The sequence below is a fragment of the Wolffia australiana genome, chromosome 12 (genome assembly GCF_029677425.1).
Source record: "Wolffia australiana isolate 7733 chromosome 12, ASM2967742v1".
NCBI classification, from domain to species: domain Eukaryota; kingdom Viridiplantae; phylum Streptophyta; class Magnoliopsida; order Alismatales; family Araceae; genus Wolffia; species Wolffia australiana.
Window position 1 is genome coordinate 292885 of NC_135846.1, and position 14696 is coordinate 307580.

The 14696-nt window shown below is 38.9% G+C and overlaps 1 long non-coding RNA gene across 3 annotated transcripts; it reads right to left on the reverse strand.

Moving 5' to 3' along the window:
* Nucleotides 1–9843: 9843 nt before the first annotated feature.
* On the reverse strand, nt 9844–14414 carry LOC144710540 (uncharacterized). 3 transcript variants are annotated; one of them, XR_013583314.1, is made up of 3 exons: nt 13270–14414; nt 10398–10484; nt 9844–10254 (listed from the first exon to the last, which is right to left on the reverse strand). It is a non-coding gene; the product is annotated as an uncharacterized LOC144710540 (long non-coding RNA). The 3 variants fall into 3 exon arrangements; XR_013583313.1 differs by lacking the exons at nt 9844–10254; nt 10398–10484 and adding an exon at nt 12020–12251; XR_013583312.1 differs by lacking the exons at nt 9844–10254; nt 10398–10484 and adding an exon at nt 12699–13190.
* Between the last annotated feature and the right edge of the window lie 282 nt (nt 14415–14696).

A 14696-nucleotide genomic window follows, 5' to 3' on the forward strand; every position in this document is an offset into this window, starting at 1 on the left:
TAGGAGGAATGGTTTTTAGCAAATCACTTCTTGATTCAGGTGCTAGTGTTAACATAATGCCTAAAGCTTTGTATGATAAGTTTAAATTTGGTGAACTTGAACCTATTTTTCCTGAATTACAATTAGCCGATGGTTCAATTTGGCAACATTATGGAAAATTAGAAGATATTATCGTGAAAGTAGAGAATTGTAAATTTCCTGTTGATTTCATAGTTGCAGATATGAAAATAACAGGAAATTTGAGCCATGCTCCTATTATTTTAGGTAGACCATTCCTAGCTACGGCGAAAGCCACAACAGATCGGGATAAGGGTACGGTGGAACTCAAAGTAGGAGATGAAAAAATTGAACTATCCATATCAAAATTAATGAAATACCCAAAAGACACAAGTGAGGATGTTTGTTTCCTAGGGTTGGTAGAAGAAGACGATTTTGATTTTGATTCGTGCTCTTATGATTTATTTTCGTGTGAACTCTAATGGATGTTTGAATGAAAAATCTTCCATGCCAACAAATATTTCATTACATTCTGAAATTGAGCTTAAGCCTTTACCTTCGTCATTGAGATATGCTTATTTAGGACCATGCAATTCTTTTCCAGTAATTATATCATCATTGTGATCATCTGAACAAGAATTAGAGCTTTTAGGTGGTTTATCTACTTATAAATCTGCTATAGGATGGACAATTGATGACATTAAGGGCATTAGTCCAAACATTTGTGAGCATGGAATTTTCTTAGAAGAAAATTCTAAAGCAATGAGACAACCTCAAAGGCGACTCAACCCGCACATGTTGGAGGTTATTAAGAAAGAAATCATGAAATGGCTAAAAGCTGATTTCATATATGCTATTTCAGATAGCCCATGGGTAAGTCCTATTCATGTAGTACCTAAGAAAACAGGAATAACTGTGACGAATGATGAAAATGGTAATGAAGTTCAAACTCGAGTAGCTTCTAGTTGGAGAGTATGCATAGATTATAGGAAGCTTAACTCTGTGACAAAGAAAGATCATTATCCATTACCATTCATTGATCAGATTCTTGAAAGACTTTCAGGTCAAAACTTTTATTGTTTTCTAGATGGATATTTAGGTTATAATCAAATTAAAATTAACAAAAATGATCAAGAGAAAACAACATTTACATGTCCAGTAGGTACTTTTGCATTTAAAAGGATACCTTTTTGGTTATGCAATGTACCAGATACTTTTCAAAGATGTATGAATGCTATGTTTTTTGATTTAGTAGGGGATTGCATAGAAATTTTCATGGATGATTTTTCAGTCTTTGGTTCATCATTTGATAGTTGTTTATCTAATTTAACCAAGGTGTTGCAGATATGTGTACAGAACAATCTGGTGTTAAGTTGGGAGAAGTCCCACTTCATGGTGGAGGCAGGAATTGTCCTAGGGCACCATATAAGTACAGATGGACTAAGGGTGGACAGGGCCAAGGTCGAGGTCATCACGAACCTCCCCCTGCCCACAACCCTAAAACAACTAAGGGGATTTCTAGGGCATGCTGGCTTCTACAGAAGATTTATTAAAGATTTTGCTAAAATATTTAAACCTTTAACTAATTTAATTTCTAAAGATACATTGTTTGTTTTTAATGAAAATGCTAAAGCATCTTTCTTGCAGATTAAATAGGCTTTAATTCAAGCACCAATCTTACAAGCTCCAAATTGGAGTAAACCTTTTGAAATCATGTGTGACGCCTCTAACAGTGCAGTGGGAGCTATTTTAGGACAAAGAATTGACAATAAGCCAGTTGCCATCTCCTATGCAAGCAAAACATTAGGAGGAGCACAGATAAACTACTCAACAACCGAAAAAGAAATGCTTGCTATTATTTTTGCCTTAGAAAAATTTTGTTCTTATCTGTTAGGTAGTAAAATAATTGTGTTTTCAGATCATGCAGCTTTGAAGTTTTTATTAAATAAAAAAGAAACCAAACCTAGATTAATACGGTGGATTTTACTTTTACAAGAATTTGATTTAGAAATAAAGGAAAAACGTGGAATAGATAATACTGTTGCAGATCATCTTTCAAGATTATCTACAGAATTATCTATTCCTATCCATGATGATTTTCCTGATGAATATATTTTAGAAATTCAAAGTAAAAAGCTTCCATGGTTCTGCTCATATTGTAAATTTTCTTGTCACAGTATTAGTACCTAATGATTGGGATGTTAATGATAGAAAGAAGTTTTAAAAAGATATTAATTACTATTATTATGATGAACCTGAACTTTTTAAATTAGGTGTTGATTATCTGTTTAGAAGGTGTGTACCCGAGGAAGAACAATGGAGCATATTAGATGCTTGCCATTCTTCTTTATGTGCTAGACATTATGCTCCAAAATTAACTGCATTTAAAGTTTTAAATTGTGGGTTCTTTTGGCCAACCTTATTTTCAGATGCTTTTAGGTTTTGCTCTAGTTTTTTAAAATGTCAAGTTGTGGTAAATATCAAAAAGAATGATAGAATGCCACTACAGCCCATCATTGAAGTATAAATATTTGACCTATGGGGGATTATTTTATGGGACCATTCCCAAATTCAGATGGACATGAGTATATTTTGATGGGAGTTTATTATCTTTCCAGATGGGTTGAAACAATCCCCACTAGGTCAAATGATCATAAAGTAGTGCTTAAATTCATTCAACAGCATATACTTTGCAGGTTTGGTTATCCTAGAGCAATTATTAGCGATGGAGGAAGTCATTTCAACAATTCTCAATTCAGGACCATGCTTAAAAAATATGGGGTTCAACATAGAATCACTACACCATATCATCCACAAGCCAATGGTCAAATTGAGAATTCAGATAGAGAGATTAAGAAGATTATTAAAAAGATTATTAGGCCTGATGGAAAAGATTGGTCAAGTAGGTTATATGATGCTCTTTGGGCATATAGAACTGCATACAAAACACCCTTAGGGATGTCTCCTTATAGGGTTGTTTTCGGTAAAGCATGTCATCTTCCGGTGGAAATAGAACATAGAGCTTTTTGGGCTATTAAGAAACTTAATCTCTCTTTAGATGCAGTAGGAAAACAGCGTTTATTGCAGATGCACGGACTCTAGGAGCTGAGGAATGAAGCTTACGAAAATTCTAGAATCTATAAACCCAGGATGAAGCATTTCAAGGTTGAAACTCTTTCCAGGAAAGTTAAAATCAAGATGGGATGGACCATTTATAATTACTGACATATCTGATAATGGAGCTGTTTTGATTTTTGATCCTAAGACAGGGAAGGAGTTCACAATAAATGGCATGCGATTAAAACCATATGTGGAGGCAGAAGATTTATCGCAATCCACAACAACAATATTACTAAATCCGATCGAACCCACCATACAGGAAGCATCAACCTAGGATTTGGATTCTAGAACTTTTCTCTTTTTATTGCATTTTGATTTTGCAAATAATGGGAATTAACCTAATTCCCTAGCTCTCAATTTTTCTTTTTTTATTTTGTTTTCAGTTATGGCTTTTCCAGGAATAAAGAAGAAGAAGAAGAAGAAGTACAATTCAGACACAACACGAGATGTCGGCTCATCATTAGTAAGTTCTTCAAAGATCATGCCTAAGCAGGCTTGCAATTCTGAACTTCTGAATTACAATTATGATCCATTCCCATGCATTGAGGACATTGTATGATTTAGTGGGGGGGAGAACATTTCATGTGTTTAGGAGTGCAAATCTTTAATTTTCTTTGTGTCATATAATTCCATGTATAATTGAAAACCCACCTTTAGGAGACCTTCATCCATGAATTCAAATTACATGTGTAGGGAAGTTTGGTTTTATATAACAGATCATGATCATGCAAAAATTAAACAAACCTTGATTTTGGATAATTTGGGAGTCAATTTCCAAATGGCTAGGGTATCTAGTGAGTGTGTAGGGGATAGGAAAATCAAAGGATTGAAGCACTATGACTCAAAATGGTAGAGAGTTGAGTGAATTGAGGACCCCCACCGCGGCACCATTAATTGAGTCGATCCTACTTGAATGTTTTTATTCTTTCATTTAAGTCAATCTCACTTTAGGGTGGAAGATAGGCATTTCTCCAAGTCTTTAAGCACAGAATTTCCTTTTCTTGATTCTCCATCTACCTCGCCATGTCATACTATATGTCATTCCATTTGTTCAACCATGAGCCATATACCTATCCACTTTCTTGAACTTTTTTCTAACCAAACAGCCTTTTATGAATGGTAGCCATCTCCCAAGCCATTCTATCTCCCTTTCAATGGGATCACCTTTATCCCATCTCTATCACCATTTCTGTCTAATTTCGCTCTTCAATTTCTTATTACCTCTTCTTCTCTTCAATGATTTTAAATAATGCCCTTATTAGAGTCAATGATAATTCCATTCTGTTTTCTCGTTCACAATGTTTAGTATATTCTTTACCCCTTACAAAAAAACAAAAAAAAGGAGAGAGAGAAAAGAAAAGTCCTCAAGTTCAAGCAAAATATGAGGAAAAAAAAGGGGGATTTTTGTGATAGGCATTGTTAGTACATTACTTTTGTTTCAAGTTAAAATCTAGTAAGGGAATTACTCATAATTTCTTTCTTTCAATTTATTTCTCATTTGTCTAAGTCTTGGGAGAAGGCAACCTGAAATGATGTATCCTTGATGAAACCTTTCATTCGAAGTCCATCCCTTCCCCTTTGAGCATGCTATCTTTCGTTCATTCTTATTCTCTTACCCATGCCATCACACTATTTGATATTCTGTGCTAACTGGGAGGCGGAGAATGTCTAGATTTCATCTTATAGTTGGAGGAAACTTAGTGGAGAATTTTAACACAAGTAGCCGCTACCCGGAAGAGAGTGATCTTGATATGAGAGGCGAGAGGTACACCATTTGAAGACTGCAGTGAGAAGCATTCTTGATCATAGTGTAATATCTGGAGAGAAGTACATCTTTCTATTCATTTCATTAGCTCTACCCAAAACCAAGAGGATGGCACCTATATTCCTTACAAGGTGGAATCCAAATTGTCGAGGAGAGTTTCGTTTGAGCATGTTATTGATAATTCTAACACTTCATGCAGATGAATGAGGATTGATGGATGAAGAAGTCATCTAAAGAAATAATGGTACATTGCTAAGGGACTAGTAATGTTTTAAGTGGGGGGCTATGATAACTTGCAAATTAACATGATTAATTAATGAATATTACATTATATTTCTGTGTTTTAATGACTATATTTGCATGTTATCATATTAAAATAAAGATAAATCACTTACACTTTCATTTTACTATTATTTCTAATTTTTTATCATTTTTTACATGGAATTTATCCTCATTTCAGTGAAGAAATATTTCTTTTGTAGGGCCTTAAATATTTGGCTAAAGGTTGGTAAGGGCTATTCAAAATTTTCTGGATTTTTCCCATACTTTTATGTAATTTTTCAACCTCTGTATAGCAAGAAATGATTTTTATATATTTAAATAATACATATTTAATTTATTGGGTATTTTTATATATACTTAAGGGCATCCACATCATTCGCCCGAAATTCGGGCGAATGATTGGATGATTATTGTCAAATAATAAGGAGAGAGAGAGAGATTATGTTTTTTTTTAATACGTCACCGACATGCACGCGCACAGGGCGTGCATGCGGCGTCGAGTTGCCGCGTGCATTTAACGCACGCAGCAACCGACAAGCACGTACAAACAGTTTCTTTTTTTTTATTATTCATGCATGCGGCGTTGATTCGCCGCGTGCATTAAAAGGCACGCGAAAATCAACGCTGCGTTTTTTTTTTTTTAAAGAAAACGGCGCAGGTAACCTTACCGCTTTGTTTTTTATTATTTTCTTAAAGAATAACGCGGTCAAATATTGCGGCTCGACGAAAAGGTAAAGTGTTCTTTTGTCTTTTATGTTTTTTTTATTAGAACAGGGTGACGTGGCGTTCCCTGGATCATTCAAGCGAGGCACTCTTTCACAATGATTACAACTTTTTCAAGCACGTAAAAACATGACAGTGCACGATCCAAGGATGGGGAAAACGAGAAAATAAATGCCAGCCAATAGAAAAATCCAATTTTTTAAGAAAGATGAAAGAGATCCAACGGCCCAAATTTATCCTCACTAAAACCTCGATATCTTGAGACCTAGACGTCCGATTGGGCTGAAATTTTGAGGGTCGGTTCATTTTTTCCCCCTCTACAATCCAGACTGTTGGATCTTTAAATGGAGGTTTGGAAATGGGCGAAATTCACTTTTGGAGGCTCTCCCCAAGCATTTGGCCAGGAAGGACACAGCAGGGGCTCTCGAAGTCGACAGATCTTGCTTTGGAACTCAAATTTGCAAGTCTCTGATTTGTATTTCAATCATCTTCTTGAACGATTCTAAAACGCCAAGGCATGGGCAAAATGTACATGCCCTAGAAGTCTATTTTGAATGAAATTAGCACTTCATTTTGATTCTGATTCAATATCTGATTTTTGATCTTTAATTCTTAATCAATTTAGAATATTTCTACATCATTAGATTTTTAATTTAGGGTCGGATTTCATCTTTCCCCCAAATTCTTCATTTTCTCTCTCTAGGTAAATTTGTCTAGTTTCTCTCTCTAGATTTTGAGTTTTATTGTTTAGGAATTTAATTACATATATAAAAAACCTAAAAATAAAATTTGAATTGAAAATTCATCCATCTTGAAGTCCAATTTAGAAATCCCTTTCTTGATTATTTAATTCCCAATTTCAATTCATAAAATTGTTTTAAAATTTATAATAATTGGGAAATTAATAATCTGAATTAATCTGATCTCAAAATTAAAATATTCCTATCTTGAATTTTCTGACCAAAATATTTAAAATCAAAATTTAGTCTTGCTTAATTTTGATTAATTAAAGAATATTATTAAGCATAATTAAGACTATTATTTGCAAAATTAATTTATCTTTGAATTAATTCATTGAAATTGGATAAAATTCTCACTTGCTGCCTCCTTGTGGTTTGACCCCTTACTTGCTCTATATTCCATATTTAGTAATTAAGGGAAATCATAAATTTTATTGTATAAGTCTAAATCCAAAGTCAACGACATATTTACGTGCATTTGTTGGCTTATCAGTTAGGTGCCTTTTGAAATACTTTCTACATTTGGTTTTTTTATACTCGAAATGTTTTTGGGCCTCCCAAGAATTATATGCATGCTAATCTGATTTCCACTCCCCCTCATGTTATGGTAAAATTGTATTTCCTATCTCATATGAGAGGAGTATTGATACTAAGGTACTGAAAAACACCCAATGATGCAGATATCATAAGTAAAACTCAGCCATATGTGACTCGATGACACATCATTCAAAAACTTGCTAAGCTCAGGGTCCAAAGCACAAGCTTAAAAGTGATTGCAACAAAAGGTGACTTTAAGAGCAGAATTAGTGTGGTACGTGATTAACCAAAGTATAAATATTCATCTCCTTTATTAGTTGGAAAACCTACTCGTAAACCCACCCCTTATTTACTCAGTCCAGAATGGCAAGGGGGAGATTCCATTTTGAATAAGGTCAGAGGATTGTGGAGTGTATCATCTTCAAATCTCGTGAGCTAGAAAAGGCACATCCTTTAATATCATGATTGGGTAGACCATGACAAATCATTAATCAGATATCATAATTGGGTCTACCAGGCCCAATTTCAAGTAGAAAACACAAAACCTGTGTCACATCACCTTAGGTAGATCATGAGTTCGATATCACGATTCAGTAAACGAGACCTGATAACAACTGAATAAAGATCTCCAAATTCAGAGTATAATATTCGAACCATTTACATGTGTGACCATCATGGCCCTTAAATCAGTGTACTTAATTGCTCTAATGGCCCAATAACCTTTATTGATCTTCTAATTGAAATAACTATATAATGATATGATTATGTACTAGCTGATCAATTTAATCTATAAAATAGGTTGGGTCTCTAGCACATGAAGTGCCAAGCTATGCCCCGTGCTGTAGAAGATCCAAATGAGTATATTTACTCATTGAACTTATTTCTCATTAGTTACCATGAACAGGTAGTCCCTTGTCCGCTTCACACTCCTTGGACAAAGTAGGGCATTTTCAATCATTGGACAATCCTTTGGGTTTATTCCACTACCTTGGCTATGCAGTTTATTGGATTGTCTTCCCATATATGTACCCTCTCATACAAGTGGAGGAGGGTTGCATCTTCAAAACTCAATTATCCTCATGAATTTGTTGCTGAACATAAACTACCACTGTTTGGAATTCCATGATTAGAAAATCCTAGGTGCTAGTCAACATACATTGTCCATTCACTACATTTTAGTATAATACCATTCAGGAATTCATAGGGATCAATTCACTAAAAAATTTCTTATAAAGAGTGCCAATTATCTATCCTTAATGTTGATGAAGATGAAGGCGAGGAGTATGAGATGGCAACAATGACGACATGAATAAAATTGCTGCAGGTGAGAGGAGAGCTTGAGGTGGCAGTGGCTATAGGCAAAGGTGGCCACAATGGCCCGCAAGAAATTCCTTTGGTGCAAATGAAGATTTCTCAATTCAAATTTTATATCCGCTTACATGAAGGTTGGGACTTTTATATCCTACTCTCGTGTGAGTTTTGGATGTCAAATAATAAAAAAACCAAAGTATTGAAATAAGGAGATTTCAAAACATATTTGACTGTCTATCCCATTTCGTCACATCTACCATTACGTTAACGGTCAGCGTCCCCATTCAATCTTTATCAATTCTTCCCCTTGTAAAGAACTCAACTCTAGTGACTTGAGTGGGTTAGTATAAAGCGTAAGTGTTGGAGACTTAATGACAAGTGAATCACGTTCTAGGTGTAGAAGAGGGGATCATGTGGAGGGATTGTGTTAAACACATGTCATGCCTACTGGTAGGTGCATGTTGGTTGGTGTGGAGCATGCAGGGGTAGGCACTTGAACGCACATGCAAGCTAGAGTGGACTATGCATGGGCCAGGGCATGATATGTTCTATGAGGCATTGTCATGAAGAGGCTGGGGGCACTTGAGCAAGATGATAGAGTTAGATGGATGGAAGTGTGGTAGTGTGATGTCTATGGGGCAGTGTAACACAACAACGGAGATAGGGGGGAGGCCGTAGTAGGATGCAGTGATGGCAGTGAATTGTGGCATGGTGGTACGAGTGTGGTGGCAGCGCAAGTGTGATAGTGGGCACAAGTTTGGCGATAAGAGTGTGGCAGCAGTGCAAGAGAAGTAAAGGTGTGATGGAGGAACATCCAGTAGAGAAATTCCACACTCATCATCAGCCACGTCTCATAGCCCAAGCCAACGTGAAGAACCCGAGTTTTTGCTAACCGATTTGATGACCTCTGAGTTTTTGCGTTATCGCATTTTTGCGTCATTTTGCTCATTTTTGTTTATGGAGGACCATGATAAGTTAAAATTTAGGTGGTTAACCTAGTCGATGTGTAATTTTGAGTATTACACAATAATATTTATAATTAACCCTAATTTACTCATTACTGATGTAAATCAGTGAGTAAGGGGTCAAACCAAAGAGAAGGATTTGTAATTAAGATTGATATTTAGAAAGTGGTTAAGATAATAGAGGATGGAAAGAAGAGATACTAGATATATATTGTGAATTTAATTAAATTAGTTTATATGTATAAGTGCTTAATTATCATTTTTAAGAATTATAAACTTATAATAGAGATTAGGACAGTATTAAAATCGTGAAGTGAGGATAGGATGAGAGGAATGAATGGATGTGATGAAGAAACCACAATTAGGGGTTTCCTATCAAAACCCTAATTAGGAATGGGTGCTATAAGCCATTAATCCCTGCTCATTGAGTTTAATAACTTACAACAAAGAGTGAAGTGATATGAGAATGTGGAATGGATATAAAGATGGGGAAATAGAGTAAATATTTAGGACTTACCTCTTCCTTTGTTAACGTTCCAAAGTATTAATTGATGTAACATGATGGTCAGAGTGGACAATTTGTGTTACAGCCAAAGGGGAAACTCTAAGATGCGATGTTTATGACGTGGAATATTAAGATGAGAAGTATGTCAATCATCGAATGACACAAGACGCATCTCAATTGGATGACACGGGATGGCATTTTTTGTCACGAGCAAGCACCCAATGTCCCGCGTAGTTAGTTCGAAAACCAATGAGGTGAGGAACGTTCGATGCCCAAAAGCGTCCGCACCGTTGACAAAAATGTTCAGATCTGACACCGTCAACAAAACCGTACTTATCACAATTATGGTGACTAATCCTATCAAAACGCGTGGAACTCTCTCTTGGCGATGAGCAATTGATAAATCGACACTGAAATAAATAATTAACGCAAAAAATGAAAGGAGAACAGACCTGCTAGTTACATGCTAGGAGCTTGTGGTGGCAATTAATTGTTGTTGGTGAGAAATAGCTAGGCCTCCTAGAAGACTGGTCGATCGGCTGCATCCCAGAACAATATGTCTGATAGGTCGTAACACAAAGATGCTGGTTTATGTAGCGGTAGTGAGTAGACTATCAATGCAATAACCCGGCCACAAACGGATCCCAGAAACCACGTGGACAAATGATTGCGTTAATGAGAGTGCGGACTCTATCAGCGGAGGAGATCTTGAGAGCCAAAATAACCACAATAAGTTACTCGATGTCTTTTCCATCCGAAACAAACTTGGTTATTCGCGGTGGTTGCACCTCATATTGGACACATGAGCTCAAACTCACATGTCACACCCTCATTCCGTCATTCCAGTATTAGTATCTTCATCAGTCCCAATTCTCACTGCTCCGCTGCCTCAAGCGATTTTATACGTGTTATATGACTAGCCACCGTACTTGTGTTAGTGACTTTTCCTTCATCAGTGACAAATTGGCATCACTTGTGACGACGATGTGGACGCACACAGACGGTGAACATCCCTCACTCCGTTGGCCTTCGAGCCGATTACTCGGGTCATTGGGAGCTTGTTTGTGCCCTGTCCCCTCGTGTCATTATCTGATCCTACATGTCAGATCAGTTGGTTTTTCCATCGTACTTCTTGTTGAATTTACTAAATGATACATCATTTGACCTCGTTGCATCAAGCTTTCTCGTCCGTCCCCTACGGTGTAACACGAGTCATTTGATCCCGGTACGTTGCGTTACATCAAGGTGGCATGAGGGTGGTAGCAACAATGCATTTGTAGCAATAGTGATGCAGCCATGGCAGCCCAATGATGGAAGTGATAGTGTAAGTGTGGTGATGATGCAGCAATATGGTGATGCAGCACCACAGGATCATGGAGGTGTGTCGGTGATGAGGTAGTGCTGTAGTGAAGTAGGGGGACGATGAAGTGCACTGATGAGCAAAGGTGGCAACGGAGTGGCAGTTGGGTACGTCAGTATGATGACAACAGGCTATGGGGACCATAGAGGTTGTGATACATAACGCTCTTGTAGGCTGACCAGTTTCAATCCCTTTGGTAGGGGAGGTCTGTGGGTCCTGTTAACCAAGTGCAACAGATCCACAGGTGCCCTAATTCGTAGGTCATTGGGACCTGTAAAGTGCCCATTGGTGCGATAGGATCTGATGGGACCTATCTCATGGGACCACAGGACCCAAGCGCTCTATGGCAGATTTGATGACAGACCATTTCAAAACTTATTGCTTGCCACAGCTGTCATTATAATGGAAACAATAGCTTAATTAGTACTTGAGGTGGGAGGGATGGTGGAGGCTATGGAGGTGACTGATGGTAATGTCATTGACATAAGACGCAGTGGGTGAAAAGACATCCACAATGCAGGGTACAACTTGAGATGGTATTAGGAGTGTCAAGACAACAAGTCTTAAGGGAAAATGGAGCCCTCTTACCCTCAAGAAGAACTCTGTCCATGTTAGGTTCAAACCTTTGGAATTTATTGGCAATCTTCTAAAACGCCTCGACCATGATTGCAAAAGTGCATCGTAGTAAGGGGTAGAAAGAATCAGCAATGGAGGTTGTGGTGGAGATGGATCCATTAAGATCGTTCGACTTTGTTTCCAAATTCATTTATGAAAATTTTGGAGGGCAGTGATGATGACACTGAAGATAAAGACATCAAGTGGGAGACAGCAACAATCATGGTAGGGATGACAATGAGTCATAGGTAAGCTTAGAGAAGTGGCGACGGTCATTGGCAACGGCAGCGATGGCGACTCTCAAGCGACTTCAGGTTGAAAATGAAGATTCCTGCATTCCAATTTCACTAGTGTTTACATTGACGCAAGGGTATTTTGTAGCGCCTCTCCTTTGTGACATTTGGAGTTCAAAGAAAAAACCCAAACAATTAAAGAAAAGTAAAATTTAAAAGGTTTGTTATATTTTATCCCATTTCCATATGTGAACCATTACATCAACCATCAACACCCCCATTTGTTTTCAATCAAGAATTTATCTCACTTCATTTTATTGCTCATGATAGTTAGAGCTTAACCAAAATTAGGACTTGAAGGCAGAATGGTGTCACTAATGAATGTTATTATTATAGTACAATGGACCTTTCTCAAAGTTCTCCACCTGAAAACCTCATTTTAGTTGGGATTACTATGTCCATGGATTTGGAGAATGGTGATCACCTTATTGACATACATTTATAGATTCATATATCAAGTATGTTGGTAGGCTCTCCTAAATCCCTTTACAGATAAAAATCTTCACTATCATTCCTTTATCAAGGAACACATTGCTACATTATTCACAATGACTAGAATTTTCGCCTAAAAAAAAAGGTGATGAGAGTTTTCTCCTAGTAGGGTTCTGATGTCGGACGTCGTCTACGACGTGGTCCGGTCGACACCGAGTATGATGGCTAGGTGCCGATAAGTGATGATGGTATCGAACGTCGACGGTGTTGTCGTCCGACGGATGCCACCCTAACGGGTTATGTAACTATGATGCGCAAAATGAGTGCCCTACGTTTCGTACATGCAGGCTCCGACTCGAGGGAGGTGCTGAGCTCCAAGATTGGAAGGTGTCACGGAGTGATAGCGACGGCGGCCTCTCGAACCATGTCAGAGCGACGTAGGCATCTATGGCCGAACGGAGGTTGTCCGTTGGGCTTACATGTAACGGACGATCTTCTCCGTACCAGTAAGACACTCAAAGTCATTTGTAGTTTTCTCTCAATACCTAGCCCAAGCGCGGTTGAGTCAACCCAAAATTATACTGCAAGGAGTAAGTAAACAAGCACCAGGAGAGGACAGCGTACCTCGTCGGCGGGCTCTTGGTGCAGAAATTGATGATAGTCAATGGCGGTCGGAGCGAGTGGGGCAGAGAAACGCCGGAGAGCAGGCGGCAGCTCGGCGAGCGACGAAAGTGCTGGAGCTATACATAAAAGGTTGGAGGAGAGGAGACGATGGAGCTTCTCACGATCGTGATGCGGTTCGAGCAACTTTGTGGATTCGATGGAGTCCCATTTGTGCTTGGTAGCTGATGGCGAAGCAAGTGGGAATGTGCCGGCAGCTGATGGCTTAGAACATCCAGGGTCCGCAGCCAGATCCAGCCAAATTTCATTCAATAGAGCTCATAGCTGGCGCAAATTTACCCAATCGATCAAGCTCTCATCTGGAAAGAAACCTCGGATTGAGTGACCGGCCTGAATAACAGAGTGCCCGGATTGAGTGATGCTCGACCAGGCCTGGTTCTCGGCCACTTGTAACATGGTCTTAGGAGTCACGAATTCTTGGGCCTTGCCGAGAATCAGACGGCGACCATAGTGGTTATCGGTCTCAACAACAACCAAAGAGGTTGTGCGATGACCGTTGACAGCTCTGGGTGTTACGACGTCAACAGGCGTCAGTGAACAAGCACACAGGCGTCGGCATCTCACGGACAAAGGGGTGCTGGATGGAGAATTGCGACCTCGATGAGGCCCTCATACCAGAACAGAGATCCTTCCCATCAGAATTCCTGAGTCGACGGGGGCGCAATTGGGTCACAATCTTGTGTGTCGTGGCCAGTAAAATGTTCGAGACCAGCAGATGGAGATGGTCGGTAGGGACAGACGTAGACTTGAGACGGCAGAATCATGAGGGGGAGAAGTCCCAAATTGCATTCCCGTGCGTTCCGACCAGATGGAAGACGTGGCGAGCGTCTGTTGACCGGTAGGTACGGGAGATTCACCAATACGATTGTGAACTATGGTCAGGGAATTCTCTCCACGGGAAGGGAGAATCGGTGGAAAGAATTGCGGGGGAGGGATGGGAAGATTGTGGATGGTTCCCTTACCTCCGTCAAGTAATTCTCGTGTCGGGCTGCTTCAATCGTGCTCCTCTCCTCCCCTTTTGTTTTCTTCTCTGAACGAGGGAGGGAGACCGACAAAAATGATACAAATTCCTCTTTTCTTTTTCTTCTTGGTCGAAGGATTAGGGCGCCCCCCTCTTCCCTTATAAAGGGGAAAGGGATGGGCCCTTAAGTTGGTCAACAAAAGGGGGGGGGGGGGGGGGGGAAGGCCCATTAGGAGAGCTCTTATACAAATGGGCTCCCCAAATTACAAAATAGAGGAAAGAAAAGCATAAAAAGAGAACAAGGGGGGAAGGCAAAGACTAGGTACCCTTCCCCTTGACGACGATAAAGGATGTACGGAACGAGTTGCGAACGCGATGAAAACCCAGCGACTCAACAGGAAAACATAAA